Raw genomic sequence first — 19,016 nt, 5'->3', positions numbered from 1 at the left:
TCAAGTCAAGAACAATTTCTGAGTGCATACCCAGGAGTAACCCTTGAGCATCACTGGGTATGGCCCAAGAACCAATATACATATATACATATATATGGATAGTCTAAGATAGGCAAATCAAGATCATTGAAAATTATAATGCAATATTATATATAAGCTTGCATGGATACATACTGAAGATTGAAATTGACAATAGATTTATTATAAAATAGATTATTAAGCTATTTTAAATCATTGAAAATATGCTAATTTTGGTCCTTCTCCAAAGGAACAGAGACAGAGGAAAAAAAGAAGATATGCTAATTTTTAGAATGTAACCATATTATTTTAAAAATAGCAATATTATTGTTATTTTGTAAATTATATATTCTGTAAATATCAAAATAACACTTTACTTTTTTGATATTGTTCAATTTTACATGTAAAATAAATTATTTTGACAAACTAGTTCATTTTAGAAGTGGTAGGCATTTTTATTTAATAAGTGAATGAATAATGCTCACTTATAATAAACATATCAGGTGCTAGATTATGGGCCCTTACTCAGAAATGTACTTAGTAATTCTGAAGTAAGTTTTCTCTAGGAAGGCAGAAAATATTTAGAAATACTTAATATACACAGATTTAGAAGCAAGCAAATAAAGACAGATGATGTTATGGGTACTTGCTCTGCTATTACTAGGGATTAATCTTGCATCAGTTCTATTTGAGCTTACTGGAAATATACAGGTATTTGTGTTTCATTAGTTCATGCAGATTATTAGTACATAAACTATGAAATTGATGTGTTTTCTATCAGTGTTCTAAGAAAATAGCAAAAATAGAAGAAATTCAATAAATATAATCCATAAATGTATTGCTTCATAGTCCTATAGATTAGAGCACCAGGTCTACTGTGGTTCATTTAGTCATTTGCTTAACATCTCATTATGTTCCAAATCAATTTGAAAGATTTTTTTCATTCTTTCTGTAGGCTGTGGGAATAGATCTGTTGTCAAGTGTATCAGACTGATCAAGTCAGTTCCTTGTGTTTGTATAAGTGATGTCTCATCTGATTGTTGGTTGTTAGAAGTAAGACTCAATGTCTTAAGACTGCTCATATTGCTAGTCAATGCTAGTCACATTGTATTTTCCAATAATTCACCCCATCTTCAAATCAGCAGAGGCTCTTTGGAGTTCTCTGTTTGAATCATTGCTTTTCCTTTTTTTTTTTTTTTTTTTTTTTTTACCTTCTCCAATACCTCTCTTACCTTTAGCCAGAGCATTTCTGTTTCTAGGGCTCATGTGATTAGATTGGACACACTTGGTAACCCAGAAACATTTCCTGTGTAAGATCCGCCCTTTAGTTATATCTAAAAAGCCCTTTTTGCTCTAAACGTGATAGCACAATGGGCAGGCAATTGCCTTGCATGTGGCCAACCTGGGTTCAATCTTCAGCATCTTATAAAGTCCCACAAGACTTTTAGGAGGGATTCTGAGAGCAAAGCCAGGAATAATCCGCAAGTGCTGCCAAGCATGCCCCCAAAGTCCAAAACTTTCTAAAGATAACATAATCACAAGTTCTAGGGAATGGAGTATCTATCTTCTATTATCTACCTACCGACCTACCCACCCACCCATATCTATCTATCATCTATCTATCTCTATCATCTATCTATTCTATTCTATCTACTTATCTACTTACTTATTTCACTTTCTATATCTATTTACTGTCAAGTCACTCTTAGTTACACATTATACCGATTGAGTTTCAGATATGCAATATTACAACATCAATGCCCTTCACAAATGTCCATGTCCTTCTACTGACTTTTTCAATGTTCTTTCTTTGTTGTTTGTTTTTGGGCCACACCCAGTGACGCTCAAGGGTTATTCCTGCCTCTGCACTCAGAAATCATTCCTTAGGGGACCATGTGGGACTCCAGGAGTTTGAACCGCTGTTTGTCCTGGGTCAGACACATGCAAGGCATTAAATGTCCTACCACTGAGCCACCATTCCTGCCCCTGATTTTTCCAATTTTGTTCACACACTAGCCTGAATGTTTTTTTTTTCCCTTTAGACACAATACTATTACTGATAAGGTATTATGCACATTGGTCCTTTCAACAACCCACCTTTCTCCAGAAAGACCACTTCCACTTCCACCACCACTATCATAATGTTCCCCTTCCTTATATGTCCCTAAATCTCACCCCTCAGAGATGAGTTTTCTAATGAAGGAAGTTCTCAGACATTTATTTCTGTTTTGTTTGTTTGTTGGTGGGGGTCTATGCTCAGATTTACTTCTGGATCTGCACTTGGTCATCACACCTGGACCATGTTAGTTATTTATATTGCAATTGGACTTAGTTATTCCCCAGGGATTCTCTATATCCTATATATGAGAAAAATCATTTGTTGTCTGTCGTTCTTATGAACCAACTTTACTCAGCATGATGCTTTCCAAATTTATTCAAGTTGCACTAAATTTATGACTTAATCTTTTTGTTATTGTTTTTTTTTAATAGATTTTTTGGCTTTTGGGCCACACAGGGTGGCACTCAGAGATTATTCCTGGATCTACATTCAGAAATTATTCTTGGTAGGCTCAGGGACTATATAGAATGCTGGGGATAGAGTCCAGATCAGCCACATTTTGCAATGCAAAAATGTCCTACATCTGTATTATTGCTCTGGCTCCATGCTTCTCTTTCTGCAATTAAATAGTATTCCATCATCTATATGTATCAGGGTTTCCTTATCTAGTCATCTCTTCTTGGTCACTTAGGTTGTTTCTATACTTAGGCAATCATGAATAGTGTAACAATGGAGATAGTTGTGCGAATATCTTTTCTCCATTGTGTTTTAGAGTCCGTGTGGTATATTCCAAGGATTGGAATTGTTGTCAGGTCATATGAAAATTCAATTTCTAGGATTCTTGTGAGGTGTATTTTGTCTGCTATTCTTTCATTCTGAACTGATATGTTATTTGCTGCGTCAATTTGTTTTTTTCCTATGATTAGTGATAGGGAACATTTCTTTTCATGATTTTTGGCCAGTGTATTTTTTCCCCCCTCAGGAAATATCTTTTTATCTCTTCTCTCCACTTTTAGATGTAGTTGAATTTTTTTGTAAAGTTCTACCAATATTTTAGATACCATGGGTATAAATTCTTTATTGCACAAGTGTCAGGCAAAAATTTCCCCCAAAGTTTTTGTGTCTTAATATTTTAGACATCTATCTATTCCTTTAAGATATAGAGTTTCTGAATTTAAGGTAGCCCATTTATCTTTGCTTTTGTTTGTTTTTCCAGTGACACTGTGTCTTTAAATTGCCTCTAGCTTCAATATCATAGAGCTGTCTATGTTCTTTTCATTATAACTTATGGATTAAGGTCTGATATTGAGGTTTTTAATTCATTTGGAATTGATTTCTTATGGGTTTGAAAGGGGTCTTTTTGCTTTTGGCAAAATTTTCCCAATACCATCGATTGAAGATGTTTTCCTTGCTTCACTTCATACATTTTCTTAGTGAATCTATTACAATAGGACAGTAGTCTTAGACAACTTATAGGAAAGATGTAGAGATGTCACTATTTATTTGATTTTCTGAAATTAAAAATTAATATTAAATTCTCAATGACAGCACAATTTAAGTATCTTACAATTTTATCAACTATACATACCTTAATTAGATAGAAAGAAAAGAAAAATGGCATTCTAAATACAAGAGTTCATTTTTATTGAGATAACATTACTTTATAGGAATGCATTTGTTGAGGGTACAAATTCACTCTTTAAATTATATATTACCATTTTATAAGTTAAAGGTTTATTTTTGAAAATATCTCAAAATATGTGATACTTCATTGTCTTTTTCTTTTTCTTTTTTCTTCTTTTTTTGGGGGGGCACACTCAAAGGCACTCAGGGGTTCCTCCAGACTCTGCATTTAGATATCATACCTGGGGGCTGGAGAGATAGCATAGATGTAGGGCATTTGCCTTGCATGCAGAAGGACGGTGGTTCAAATACTTGCATCCCATATGGTCCCCCGAGTCTGCTGGGGGCTATTTCTGAGCATAAAGCCAGGAGTAGCCCCTGAGCACTGCGGGTGTGACCCAAAAACCAAAAGAAAAAAATCAGAAATCGTACCTGGTATGCTTCGGTGACCAATATCAAGATCTGAGGTTTGGGGATGGACTATCAATGTCTGATCTATTGAAGCCTTAGTCAAAACTCCATGGCAAATGTTCAGGGTGAAAGCCAGCCCTGCACTATAAAATGTATAAGTTCCCAACCCTATTAGATAAGAACTTCTTTCTATATGTTAGATTTCCCCAGTTTTGTGTGCCTATGCAAAATATAACAATTCCACATGATACTCCTGTGCATATGGAGTAAAATTAACAAGCTAAACAATCTCTATAACCTGAATGTAACATGAGGTCATAACCCAATCAAGACTTTTTTTGCAAGAATTTCCTACTAAACATATCCAAAGCAGGGATGGTAGAAGTTAACTCTACATATGGTTATAGACACTAAAGAATGATAACTATTAAGAAAATGCATCTACAGAAACATAGAAAAGAAATATAGAAATCTCCTCTAAGTCTTTTGAGAGAGTTGAGAGGTGTTGTATCTAGAGTACAGTTTCAACCTCTCCCATTGTCTTGTGGAGTCTATTAGGGAGCAGGTAGTGCCCTTGAGTTTAGGATCTCTCAGGAGCTGACTCTTGTAGCAAGCAACAGTCTACACTGTGGGGAGGTGGAAGAAAAAGGAGCTGCAAGAAGTGGATGTGCAGAACTAGTGTCTTCAGGTTCTGCCCAGGGCAAGTCATCGCAGCCTGGGAGAGTGTCCTTTCATTTTGGGAGTCAATTGGTAGTTTTCTGGGGTAGGGTGAAGTGTCCAGTCCCTTAAGAGTTAAGAACTAAGGCCGAATAGGGTTAAATAGGGGGAGATCAAGGGTCAGGGTTTTGGGGTTGAGCAGATAGAAAAGGATTTGTAAGGTGGCAAATAAGGAGTGGGGAGGAGGGATATCATATATTAGAAATTATATACAATAAAGGCAGGGTTTATATACAATACATATTAGACAAGTGTAGAGGAGTCCACCATGTATATACTCTCAAACACCACCCCACACATACATAGACAGAGAAGAATTATTCATAGGTTACAGTTGAAGGACTGACCCTTGTGGAATGCGTCAGTTCTTAAAATAAAAAAGGGGCCGGAGAGATAGCATGGAGGTAAGGCGTTTGCCTTTCATGCAGAAGGATGGTGGTTCGAATCCCAGCATCCCATACGGTCCCTTGTGCCTGCCAGGGGTTATTTCTGAGCATAGAGCCAGGAGTAACCCCTGAGCGCTGCCGAGTGTGACCCAAAACCCCTCAAAAAAAAAAAAAAAGAAAGAAAAAGAAAAAGAATTAGGCTGGCAAGTGGGATGGGGGGAGTTTTCTAGGATCTAGGCAATTAATCAATGGTGGGTACAAATTTTGCTAGATAAAATCTTCCAGAGTTAGACTGTGCATGGAGCATTCTTACAACAATCATAATTTTCCAATCAATGGTACTTAGCAATATGTTAATGGGCTCTGTATAAGGAGTCTACTCATGGCATATCTTTTAGCATGTCTCAAGCATCCAGGTTCTTTATGAAATGATTTTTGTGAAATAGTCATTCTATAGCAATCATTCTAAGAACTCATAGATTGCATATATCTTCTTTATTTATAAAAGTTTTTATTAAGAGATTTTAATTTAAATTTATAGAAAATTATTAAAAGATAAGAGTGGTTGTCAATATTTGGGGGGAAAGCTGTTTAATGATTCTTTTCCAACATGATAATAACTTCGATTGTAGAATTATAACGAAACCAGCTAATTTGCGATCCTTGGGGTCAGTGTGTAAGATTATCACCCACCATCATCTGTGTCACAGCTTATATACTTAAACGACAAGTAACTTCAAAGCTATTGTAGATATGTATATCTCTTTGGGCTATACCAGTCCTAGAAATAGGAACCTCCAAGTTCAGAACTGTCATATTTCATCCTTAAATCAACTTAAAATAATCATCGTGTTTTTAATACACTTTTACTTCAGAGTAATTTGAGTTTGGATATTTTACTTTTATTCTAAGACAAAACTGTGCTTTTAATGCCTCACAAATAAATTATGAGCAATGCTAGACATTTCAAATTTCTAAGCCCAAATCTAAAATAGAATTTTGCACTATCTAGCATGACAACAGAACCTAAATATCTTCACATTTGTTTTCACCAATGCATAAAAGCAAACCTTTTCTCTCTTAATATCCACTATTAAGTCTCAATCACTGTTACATTAAAATAAAAGCTACCTATACTTTTACATCTACTTTTGAGTCTCATTTCACTTGTAAACAAAAGCTGTAATAGAAATCTCCTACATCTATTCTGATTTTACAACTTTAGTTCCCTAGGAATGTGTAATGTATTAAAGAAATGATTAAACAAGATTAATATTCTAATTAAAATTAATCAGCAATTAATAATTCCTAAATTAGTCTTTGGTTGGATGATATTTTTTTGCTTCAATATTTATTGGGCACCTACTATATGCAAGGCACTGTGGTGGTTGGATGATATTTAACCTGTATTGTAAATAGGAGATAGGTAAAAAAAAAAATGTGTGGAAGAGAGCAACTAAAGTTAAAAGCCTTCGGAGGAATAACTTGTTATATATCATAAAAAAAAATAAAGTCAAGCCAAAATAAATGCAAACTTTCTTTGTTTCTTTTTACTTTTTACTTTGTTCTTTTTACTTTATATCTCTATTCAGCAGACATAATAGTATCTTCTTGTTGAAACCTCATTGATTACCACAATTATTTTCGTTTATGAACATTGCCCTCTAAACATGGGATATCCTACAAAAGCTCATTGAGATTTTTCTAACTATACTCTTTTTATTGATCTCATATAAATATTAAATAACTTAAATATGCAGATGTTTCCCATATATATGAATCTATATGAATGTTAAACCAAGACAACTTTTTAGGTCAATTCCAATCTCATATGTCAGTTTCTAAGATATATAGGTATCTTTCATATGTGCCACAAGTTTCCCATAACTAAAGAAGGAAGCTTACTCTGTTTTAACAACTTTTATTAACTTTTCTTTCTCTGGTATTCTCCATACCACAATTGATATACTTGTCTAGTAAATTGGTCAATTCAAATGAATTTATCTTAATTCATCTTATTTCTTCACTCCTATATTAAATCTATTGACAGGTTATTCTAACTTCTCTGCTTTGTAGTTTAAAAATGTAATCTGAGTCCACTTATTTCTTCTTTATTTTTATAAAGCCATTCAAAAGAAAACAGCATAATCTGGTTGGGCTCTTGCAGAGATACCCTAACACCCTTCTTGGTTCAATTTGTGAGACGCAACAATTTAGTTAAATAGAATGTAATCACATTGTAACCACTAAACTAGACTATTGTCCTGAATAAGTCCTTGAATTTTTCAAGTAAACTTAACAGATAAACTTGTGATAAGTATGATATCAGAGTTTCTGTATTTTATAGATTTAATAGGGAATTCTAGTCCCTCCCCACTGTCTAGTCTTCTCTCTCATCTACAAAATCATTTATACTTTCTCCTTGCTGATCTTACCAGTGAATGACATCATATGTCCTGTTCCCAAGCTGACCTATTCAGTACATAACCTCACTCATTCTGTTTCATGATACTCTAGGAACCTTTTGTCCCTTTCTGTTCTCCTGTTCTGCACTCTGTAATCTGACTCTCAATGCCAATGATTGTACAGTTTTGTACCTTCAGTTTTCCTATGTTATCAGGCAACCTGAGTATAAACTGTGTCTTTTCTAGTATTTGCTCTGTCACAGCTAAAGGGGGACCAAAGAGGAAGCTACCTGTCTTGTGTACCTTATCCATTTTGTTATTTATCTGACCAACTATCCTTCAAGTTGGTAATATTTATAACTTGTTTCCCTGTTACCTTCCAGCTCCAGCTCCATTCTAATGACATTTTTTACCACTCCTCTCATTTACGGAAATTTTAACATCTGTCTACTAATAGATGCCTATAAGAGATAATTGATTTTTCTTCCTTTTGGTTTCAACTTTGTCTATTATATCTCTCACTTCCATCTTTCAGAGACACTGGATATTTTTGTCTCATCTATAACAAGTGAATTCCTTCAGGGATCTTTAAGCTATACTTTCTCTTCAAATTTCATTTCTGCCTTTCTCCTAATTCCAGGTTGAATGTCATCCAAGTAGAGAGCAATTAAGCAATTATTAATTACTGACTTATTTTAATTTTCCTCTAACTACAACTTTTTCCTGTGTCCCACAAATTCTGAAAATTTGTGTCTTTATTCTATTTTGTTACTGGGAATCTTTTGATTTTTTTTTCTTTGATTTCATCTCAGACCTACTGGTTGTTCAAATTGAGCTGTTTAATTTCCAGGTGTTAAAAGTTTTTCCTCTGAATCTGTGTAATTCACTTCTAATTTCAGTGCATGATGATCTGAGAAAGTAGTTCATACAAATTCTATCCTCTTGATTTTATGAAGTTATATTTTATGGGCCAGAATATGGAGAAAGGCACATATGCATTAGAGAAGAATATGTATCTAGTTTTCTAGAGATGAAAAGACCTATCTGTATTTATATCTATCTATCTATCTATCATCTATCTATCTATCATCTATCTATCTATATCTACTAGGCCACTTTCTTCCATTTCTCCTTTCAGAGATAGTATACTTTTGTGAGGTTTAAGCCTGGTTGACCTTTTAAGGGGTGACAGAGAGCTTTTGAGGTCTTCCACTATTATTGTGTTGCTCTTTATGTCTTCTTTCAGATATGCCAACTATTGTTTTTAATATTTTGCTGGTTCCTCATTGGGTGCAAATATGATTAGCAGTGTAATTTTTCCTGTTTTATTTTTCCCTTTATTCTTAAAATTGCCCGTCTCTGTCTCATATCTTTTTAAGTCTAAAATCTGTGTCATATTATATTAAATGGCCACTCCAGCCTTTTAAGGGTTTCATTTGCCTAGATGATTTTCCTCCACTCTTTGATTTCGAGTCTATGTCCATTCTTACTATTCAGATTTATTTTAGTAGGCAGCAGAATGTTTGATTCAGCTTTTTTATATATTTTGTCACTGTGTCCCTTCACTGATGCATTTAGTTCATTAAAGTTGAGAGAAATAATTATCACTGGATTTAGTGTCATCTTTCTGTAGGAGTTTGGTCAACCTTGTCTTAAAGTAGACCTTGCAGTTTATCTTATAAGAATGGTTTTGAGACTATAAAGTTGTTGATATGTTATTTAGCTATGTATCCTTCCTGCAAAACTGAATGTGAGTCTTGTTGAGTGAATGCTCTTGACAAAGTATTCATTTTTATGAGTTTTGTCACTGTATACCACCACTGTTTAAGGGTTTTGAGTTATTATTTATTTTTGGCCACACCTGGCAGCACTCAGGGGTAATTCCTGGTACTGCATTCAGGAAATGCTCCTGGCAATCTTGGGGACCATGTGGGATGCCAGGTATTGAACCTAGGTCCATCCCCGGTCAGCCACATGCAAGGCAAACACCCTACCACTGTGCTTTTACTCTGGTTCCACTTTGAGGGTTTCTTGAGATAGATCTACTGTAAATCTTAATGATACTCTTGTGAATGTAATCTTCTCTTTTTGCTGCATTCAGTATACTATTCCTATTTGTGGGATGTGTCATTCTGACTAGGATGTATTTTGGGTGTTTATATTTAATCTCTTTTAGCTTCTACACTTTACATGCAGGATTTGGTTGCTTGTACTCTTTAACTCTGGGAGTTTCTCTGCAATGACGTTCTTGATTATTGATTTTTCCAGGGGATTTTATTCCTGGGTCTGTGACTTTAATGTTTCTCATGTTGTTTCCTTTGATTTTATCAAAAATTTATATATTTATATGTTATATTCTTTGAGTATTTTTCCATTGTTTGATCATTTGTTTTTTTTGTTTTGTTTTGTTTTGTTTTGGGGGGGGGTTTGGTGGTTTTTGGGTCACACCCAGCAGTGCTCAGGGGTTATTCCTGGCTCCAGGCTCAGAAATTGCTCCTGGCAGGCACGGGGGACCATATGGGACACCGGAATTCGAACTGATGACCTTCTGCATGAAAGGCAAACGCCTTACCTCCATGCTATCTCTCCGGCCCCAATCATTTGTTTTAAATATTCTTTCCAATCTCTTCTTTTGTATGAAGTTGTTATGCATCTCATCTTCCAGCTCACTGATTCCGACTTAACCACTGTTATTCTGTCGGAGTCATTCCAGTGAAGTTTCCATTTTGCATACCAGTTTTTCAGTCCTATTATTTTAGTTTAGAGTTTTCTTAGTTTCACTTTCATGTCCTTTTTATTCTTATTTGTGGCTCATTCAGTTTTTTCCAAGCTTCTTGGAGTTCTATGGGGATCTTCCACATTTCTTCTCTAAAGTCCTAGTCTGAGAGGCTAAATAGGTGGTTCACATTTTTTGAGTCATCAAAGCAGCCATCTTCACTATCTGCATGGTGGAGGCCTGCTTTGTTCCCATATTGCCACACTTGTAGTTTAGTGTTTTCTATGTGTTCCGATGGCATTCATTGAGTAGGTCACTCTCCTCTATCTCTGCACTTCAGGGGGCCATGTCAACTCACCTCCAATGATGTGAATTCTGTGGTGCAATGTGGATCCAGGTACCATTGAATGATGTGTGTCTGGGTGCCACTGGAGGGTCAGAATGCCATGTGCATTGACGTCTGTGCAGCTAATGGGGAGTGAGGTCCATACTTTGTGGTCTGATTAACTCACTTCCATTGACATACATTCTTCTAGGCCTGTGCTTCAGACATTGTTGGAAGTTTAGAATTGCCTGTATGCATCTGTGTGTTTTAAAATCAACTGAGTGTCTTTCTAGGATGGCAAAAACAGGCTTATATCTACCAAAAAAAAATGCAAACTCTCTTCTAACTGGAATTTTGAAAAATAAAAGTTGTAAACATTTATTTCTACTAGCATTGAGTGATATTTCTTTTTATATTTCATCTTTATCAAAATTTGGTAGTATAACTTTTAAAATTTCTGATAGTGTGGTAATGTTAATCTGACTATAGTTTTAGTTTGAATACCCTATTGAAAAATTGTATTAAAGTAGCATCTTATTTCATGCCTATTAATATGACTTGCAAAGATGTTTTAGATAAATGATCATTTAAAAGTGAATTAATTGCTATTTTACTTACTATAAATGTTATGTTATACTCTAAAAACAGTTCATTGATAAATATGTTTATATTTTCCCCATGTATGCATTGTCCATTGATTGGTTTAATAATATATTTCTTTTTTTGGTTGGTTGGTTGGTTGGTTTTGAGGCCATGCCCAGTGACTCTCAGAAGTTACTCTTCTGAGTTACACTCAGAAACTGCTCCTGGCAGGTCAGAGGCCTATATGGAATGCTGGAGATCAAACTAGGGTTGGCCATGTGCAAGGCACATACCTAATCCACAGTGTTATCACTCTGACAACTGTTTTTAACAATATCTTTTATACTGAAGATGTAATTAATTTAATTTTACTTTTTGGAGGGCAGTATAGTGCTCAGAGATTATTCCTGGCAGTTTGTGGAGATCATATTGGGTGCCACAGATCAAATCTTGCTAACCACATATGAGATAAACTCTCAGCCCCCCTAAACCATCTCTCTGGTCTGATAATCTTAGTAAGTGTATATCAACAATTTTTTTTCTTTAGGGATTGCACTTTTAGTGTTCTATTTAAAAATGTATGCCCAAATATACATAATTTTCTTCTGAGTGCATCTAAAATTTTGCATTCACATTTATTTAATTAACTTTGTCGACTTATATTCACTTTACTAAAGTTATTTTATTTCTATTGAACTGTAATTTTAATATTTTTGTTTTATTTTGATTATTTATAAACATCAAAAGATATTTATTTTACATCTATTGTAAAAAACGAATGACCACTTATACAGACATAATTCTATAATTATAAAGTATCACTTTATAATAATTTAGTTGAGTGATTGTTTTTAATTAAGAATATAATATAAATTATGAAATAGCAACATATTTTGAATATTCAAAAGTATGATTTACCTCCAAAAAATTAAACCATTACTATAGTGCTTATGATGTCACCTGCAATAACAGTAGAACTCCCTATTATATATGGTGCTGATTTTTCATTAAAATATTATTTTGAGGTATAGAACTGTGGCAATAATACAAAAGAGAAAGCCGTGAACTGAAGGTGTAATGAATTAAACAATAAGTAACAAAATAGGAAACTAAAAGTAGAATTAGAGAAAAAAATGTGCGTGTGTGTGTGAGAAGACTAGAACTTCAAAATGATTCTGTCCCAAAATGAACCAATCAGAAGAGTACAAAGGAAAAGGAGAAAAAAGAATTAATAAAACTTGTGTGCTATCTAGGACACTGAATTATTGAAGGCATTGAAGACATTCCAAATGATTATAATGGGAAATTTAAATAATTAAGGCCCATATACACCCACACACAAACACATAAAAGACCCAAGTACCATAAACAAATACACCACATTTTTAACAAAAGTTTGGGAATTTAAAACTAACAATGCATCTAAAGAATCTTTCTTCATGATATGCAAAGAAGTTTCAATAATTTCAAATCAATGAAATGTAAGACATTAATAAATGCTCAAATGCATCAATATGACTCAGCATTTATTTACGATAAATTTGATATTCTAATCAGGTTAATGTGGTACATGTGATCAACTCTTTGATTGAACTAATCAAATTAAGAAGCAATGAGACAAAAATAAAAAATATATGCGAAATCCAGTTCACCTTTATATAGAAAATAATTAATATTATTGTATTGTCCAGCGGCACAGGGTATCTTGTGCATGTAGCTGGAATGATGAGACTGACTACTGACTGATTGTCAATAGCAATTTTATTAGGGCTGCTTCTGCCATTTATATTCTACTGGATAGTTTATGTGACAAGGTCTTTGTGATTAATCAAAAGGGGAGTTAATCATGAGGCAAGAGGAGAGTTTGTGAAAGTCATAACAGGAGCAAAAATACATATTTTTGCCTCTTGTAAGAAGATAAAAAGCAGATACATATGCCTGAACAATGGACAGTTTGATAAGGATGTCTTTGTAAAGTGCAGCTTAACTTGTCAGTTGGATCCAGATGTGCCATGCTCCTATCATTCAAAAGAAGCTGTTCCAATGCATTTGCCTCAGTATTTGGAGAGTTCTCACAGGTATCCCCTGAGTATTGGGCATTGTCATGTCTGGGCCCCAACAATTCATATTTTAGAAATTTCTGTATCAGTTATTATACATAGATTATAATTTTCCTATAAACTAGCTTGTAATAAACACATAAATCACAGAATTAAGAATATCATTTTTATTAATTTATTATAATTCATTTGTAAAGCTTTGACAGTTCACATTATAACTAGGTACATTTTTATTGACATATATAGACAAATATGGTATTTATTGTGATTATGTTTATCGTGTAATTACAAGTCAACATTTTATTTTTTTATTTTTTTAAACTTTAAGTTTTTATTTATTTGTATTTTATTATTCTTTTTTATTATTAAATATTATTTTTATTTTAATCATAGTGGCTTACATATCATTGACAATAATATTTTAGGTACATATTAACATAAAATCAGGGGAATTCCCATTACCGAATTGTCTTCCCTCCACCTCCGTTCCCGTCCTTCTTCCCATTACCTCTTCCCTTACCCACGGGGCTGCTAGAATAAGTGGTCCCCTCTGTGCCTAGCTTACTACTTAGTGGTCTTACACCTATTTGGTCTTGGTACCTCCCTTATCCCCCCTAATTGGGAGGCGAGACTAGATAGTTCAAGTTATGTGGTTTTGTTTGAAGAAGAGAAAAGTAATAACCTGGAGAAAAAAAAAAAAGAATCAAATACTCCAGAAATGGGTGGAGTCCTTCTAGAGGCTTTCATCCTTGGTTTGAGAGACGAAGAGGAAAAAGAAGGTGAAACACCACAACAGTACATAAAGAACTGTCAAATAAATATCCAGTGAGCATTCCAAAACAAACAAACAAAAGGGTAAGCACCATATAAAAGCCTTGCTATTGAGATTCAAAAAATGTGGCAGAGCACGTAAGAAAAGAAAAGAAGAAAATAAATAAATAAATAAATAAATAAATAAATAAATAAATAAATAAATATAAATGGAGACATCCACTTCAATAGCCAAACCACAACAATGAAATCAACAAAAAATAGATAAGTAAATAATAATTTAAAAAATTGTTTTGTGCTTTTTTTTTTCCCCTCCTGCAGATGCACAGTAAATATTGGGGTCATTCAAAAGGAATTTCCTTTGCCTAAGAGATACAGGGTTTCTCCACCCTTGAAGTATATTGTCATGGGATTAACTATAGACTCCTTTCAGGTTCATTTATTCTCCCCTTGGTGCTTTTTTGGTGTATGGAAGACTTCTGCTCCATCCTGGGTGATAACATCAGACCTCTGTATTTAGAGGTCTCGGTATCTGCACAAGTCAAGGAGTTGAACTTACGATTATGTCTTTCTTTGTGAGTTTAGAAGTTCTGTTCCCTCGGTGTCATTTTAATCTGTCTTCTGTGGTTGGCAGTCCTGGTCTTTGAGCTGATCCTAAGATGGGCCTGGGATAGTGTCTTCCATTATGTTTCCAGAGGTCCCCTTCCATTGCAATAGTCTCAGACAGACCTCTGGAACTAGGGATCATGGTTGTTATGCAGGTTGTAGTTCACACCCTAGACTAGGGCTTTTTTATTGGTCCCAGGATACATACAGTCTGACATGGTTCTGTCAGCCAGTCATCTGTAAATCACGATCTTGGCATTTGGACAGACCAATGGGTGACAAGTCCTCTGATTTTATCTTATCGTTAGCTGGTGAGGTAGGATAACTTGCTCTTAGGTCAAGTTGTTCCTATTTTCCTTGTTGTCAGGGTATCATATTAGGGCTGGCACTTGTTGGTGTCCGAGCACTGTTAAGGATGTCCCAGTTGGGATTTGTTTTTGGTGGCTGTTGTGAAGAAGTGTGTCAATTTCTATGTGTGTGGTCCAGGTTTCAAGGCTGGACGATTGGTGTCTAATCACCTGGGGTCTAAGTTGGGTCCACGTGACATATTTTCAAGGTGGGAGATACCCCTGTATTGTAAACAAGTCTGAGTTCTTATCCCTAATAAATAAGAGCTCCTTTTTATACATAAGATTTCTCCTTTTTTTAGTGTGCCTTTGCAGGGAGAAATGGTGCTACATTATATTGCTGGTACATTTGAGTTTGGAGAGAGAAGAAAACAAAAACATGTCACACACCCAGAAAAGATAAAAATAGAAATAAAAAATATGTGCTCATGTATATATATGACAAGAAAAAACAGGTTTTTAAGAAATGAAGTAAAAAATTAATTAAAGTAACAAGGTGATGCAAGAAAGTATCTTGCATTTGAGGAAAAGCAGGTAAAGAGATAGTGTAACACAGGTCTTATACTTATGATGGTAGTATAGGTTTCCCCATTGACTTTTGAGATTTTCTTGTGGTGTGTGGGTTCCTGGGTGCCTTTTCATCTCCCAACCTGACCTTCTTGAGATTGGCAAAAGATTTGCAGTAGGGAGGACTTGGGAAGAGTTCATGCATTGGGGAATACTTGTAGAGCTAAGTCCCGTTTCAAGTAACAGTCCACGTTCGGAAGGGTTGGTAAGGAGGACCACACAGCATGAGTCAGCATGGGAGTTGGTTGCCTTTTCTTGTAGGGGGCGAGGTGTGGGTTTGACTGGTTGTCCCTTCGCTTGGGTGCTGGGTACTGGATCACTGGGGTAGAGGTCATTCTTGATGCCTAATGGAATAGGAACTAAGGGTGAAGAGTTTTAATGTGGGGAATCTGGATGGGATTGCGGGGTGAAGGGATAGTCGAATTTTCAATGGGGTGAAAGGGGAAAGTATATGGAAGGTGCAGGAAAGAAAAGAGAAAATAAATTTAAAAGAAAAGGAGAAAAAAGAAAAAAAGTAGTGAGAAGAGAAGAGAAAAGAGTGAGGGAATGCTAGTTTGTTTGAGTGTGTTCGATGAGTAGGGCTTGTAGTAAAAGTCTATAGGTCACAGTTGCTGCTTTGGTAGTTTGGGTGGTCACATGCTTCAAGTCCTAAATGAAGGTATTATCTAGGGATAAAGGGAATGTTAGAGTTTTATTGGGACATTCTTGTAGTGCAAGCTGGGTATGGTATCTCGTGTAATTGAGCCCTGAGATACAATCTTAGTATGTTCACCCTTTGTATCCAAGAATGCCTGTAGACAGAAAAGCTGAGAGGTTATTTTAAGTATAGAAAGATTAAGGTATTAAAACATATTTTTATGGCATGCTTCCATTGGAGTCAGTGGTTTCCCATGGTATCCTTTACCTGTAATCCTGTATAAGATCCCTAAAGGCTTATTATGGGCCTTTGTAGTAGAAGGCTGATTACTTACCTGGTCTTTCTATGCTGCTTTTTCTGCTGTTGCTGTTTTTTTTTGTGGTATAGTGTGTAGTCAAGAGTTTGTGTTGTTCCTCTTTTATGTGTTTTGGGCACTGCTCACCTGTATATGTTGACTGTTACAGTGTTTGGGGTTTCTACCCTGTTAAACCCTGTTATTTGATTGTTGAGTATTAGTTGTATATAAGGTGTATGTCCTAGGTGCTTCAGAATAGTGCTATTATTCTGTGTTTATCTTTTATCTTCTGGCTTACTTCATTTAACATATGTTCTAGGTCCATCCATGTTGCTGCAAAGTCTGTGATTCTATCATTTCTGACTGCATGTAGTATTCCATTTTGTATAGATACCACATCTTAATGATCCATTTATTTGTTGTTGGACATCAAGGTTGGTTCCAAGACTTGGATATTATACTGAGCACTGCGATAAATGGTGGGGTGCACACATACTTTGGAATGGATGTTCTTCCAACTTGGGAGTAGGTACCTAGGAGAGCAATTGCTGGGTCAAATGGTAGTTCAATAATGAGTTCTTTGAGCACTCTCAAGACTGTTCTTCATAGGTATTGGACTAGGGGGCATTCCCACCAGCAGTGGATGAGAGCCTTTCATGCTGCATCCCCGCCAACATAGATTGTTCCTATTATTTTTGATGTGAGCCATCCTCACTGGTGTAAGGTGGTACCTCATTGTTGACTTGATTTGGATTTTCCTAATGATGAGTGAAGGTGAGCATATTTTCATGTGTTTGTTGGCCTATCTTTCGGTCTTCCTCAGAGAAGTGTCTATTCATTTTATCTTCCCATTTTTTATGGCTTTATTTGGTTTTGGGGGGCTCAGCTTTCTGAGTGTTTTGTATATTGTGGATATCAGCCCTTTATCTGATATGATGGGTGAAAAGATTTTTTCCCAGTCAGTTAACTTTCTTTTTGTGTTAAGTAGGGTTTCTTTTGCAATGCAGAAGCTTTTTAGTTTGATGTAGTCCCATTTCTTTATGTTTGACACTAAAATTCTTGCCATTGGTGCTCCATCCTCAAAAACCTTTTTGATATATGGGTCTTTGAGTGTTCTACCTATTTTCTTCTCTATAAACTTTATATATTCGGGTCTAATTTCGAGGTCTTTGATCCATTTTGAGTTGATTTTTGTATAAGGAGTGAGGTATGGGTCAATTGTGACTTTCTTGCATGTGGTTTTTCAGTTGTACCAACACCATTTGTTGAACAGACTTTCTTTGTCCCATTTCAAGTTCTTGGCTCTTTTGTCAAATATCAGTTGACTGTATGTCTGGGGGCTTATATCTGGAAAGTTTGTTCTAACCCACTGGTCTGAGGCTCTGTCTTTGTACCAGTACCATGCTGTTTTGATCACTATGGCTTTATAGTATAGCTTCAGGTTAGGTAAGGAGATGCCACCCAGCTTCCTGTTTTTCTGTTTGTTTGTTTGTTTTTTTATGTGTTTGGCTATCCTGGGTCTTTTGTGGTTCCAGATAAATTTTATGATTGATTTTTCTAAGTCTTTAAAGAATGATGTTTGAATTTGGATGGGGATTGCGTTAAATCTATATAGGAGTTTGGGTAGGATGTTCATTTTGACTATGCTGATTCTACCTACCCATGAGTATGAGATGTTCTTCAATTTCCCAAGATCCTCTTCAATTTCTTTCTGAAGTGTTTTGAAGTTTGCCAGGTATAAGTCCTTCACTTCCCTGGTAAGGTTGATTCCTAGGTACTTGATGCTTTTGGGTCCTATTTTAAATGGAGTTGTATTGTTAATCTCTCTCTCTCTTCTACTTTGTTATTTGTATAGAGAAATGCTACTGTCTTTTGTGTATTGACTTTGTAACCAGCCAATTTGCTGTATTGGTTTATTGTTTCTAGGAGATTTACTGTGGACTCTTTAGGGTTTTCCATGTATATCATCATGCCATCTGCAAAAAGAGATAGTTTTAATTCCTCTTCCCCTATTTGAATTCCTTTGATTCCCTTCTCTTGTCTGATTGCTATTGCTAGGACTTCTAAGTGTATGTTGAATAAGAGTGGAGAGAGTGGACATCCTTGCCTAGTTCCTGACCTTAGTGGGAATGCTTTCAGTTTTTCACCATTAAGGATAATGTTAGCTGTGGGCTTTTCATAGATAGCTGTAACTATCTTGAGAAAGGTTCCTTCCAGACCTATTTTGCTTAGTGTTTTCAACATGAATGGGTGTTGAATTTTGTCAAATGCCTTCTCTGCATCGATTGATATGATCATGTGTTTTTTGTCTTTTTTATTATTGATGTGGTGTATGATGTTGATTGATTTGCATATGTTGAACCAGCCTTGCATCCCTGGGATGAAACCCACTTGGTCATGGTGTATAATCTTTTTGATGTAGTGCTGGATTTGGTTCGCTAAGATGTTGTTGAGTATTTTTGTGTCTATGTTCATTAGTGATATTGGTCTG

Source organism: Suncus etruscus, chromosome 15 (genome assembly GCF_024139225.1).
Source record: "Suncus etruscus isolate mSunEtr1 chromosome 15, mSunEtr1.pri.cur, whole genome shotgun sequence".
Taxonomy (NCBI): Eukaryota; Metazoa; Chordata; class Mammalia; order Eulipotyphla; family Soricidae; genus Suncus; species Suncus etruscus.
This window is presented reverse-complemented; position numbering follows the sequence as displayed.